This window comes from Juglans regia, unplaced genomic scaffold, assembly GCF_001411555.2.
Source record: "Juglans regia cultivar Chandler unplaced genomic scaffold, Walnut 2.0 Scaffold_18274, whole genome shotgun sequence".
NCBI lineage: Eukaryota > Viridiplantae > Streptophyta > Magnoliopsida > Fagales > Juglandaceae > Juglans > Juglans regia.
Window position 1 is genome coordinate 1 of NW_023349038.1, and position 200 is coordinate 200.

A 200-nucleotide genomic window follows, 5' to 3' on the forward strand; every position below is an offset into this window, starting at 1 on the left:
GAAGTGTTTGGGGTTGGGGCAACGATGCGTGACACCCAGGCAGACGTGCCCTAGGCCGAATGGCTTCGGGCGCAACTTGCGTTCAAAGACTCGATGATTCGCGGGATTCTGCAATTCACACCAAGTATCGCATTTCGCTACGTTCTTCATCGATGCGAGAGCCGAGATATCCGTTGCCGAGAGTCGTTATGTATCATGGT

General features: G+C 53.5%; 1 non-coding gene across 1 annotated transcript; it reads right to left on the bottom strand.

Annotated features, from left to right (window-relative positions):
• Positions 1–29: 29 nt before the first annotated feature.
• On the bottom strand, positions 30–185 carry LOC118345240. Its single transcript, XR_004798825.1, has one exon. It is a non-coding gene; the product is annotated as a 5.8S ribosomal RNA (ribosomal RNA).
• Between the last annotated feature and the right edge of the window lie 15 nt (positions 186–200).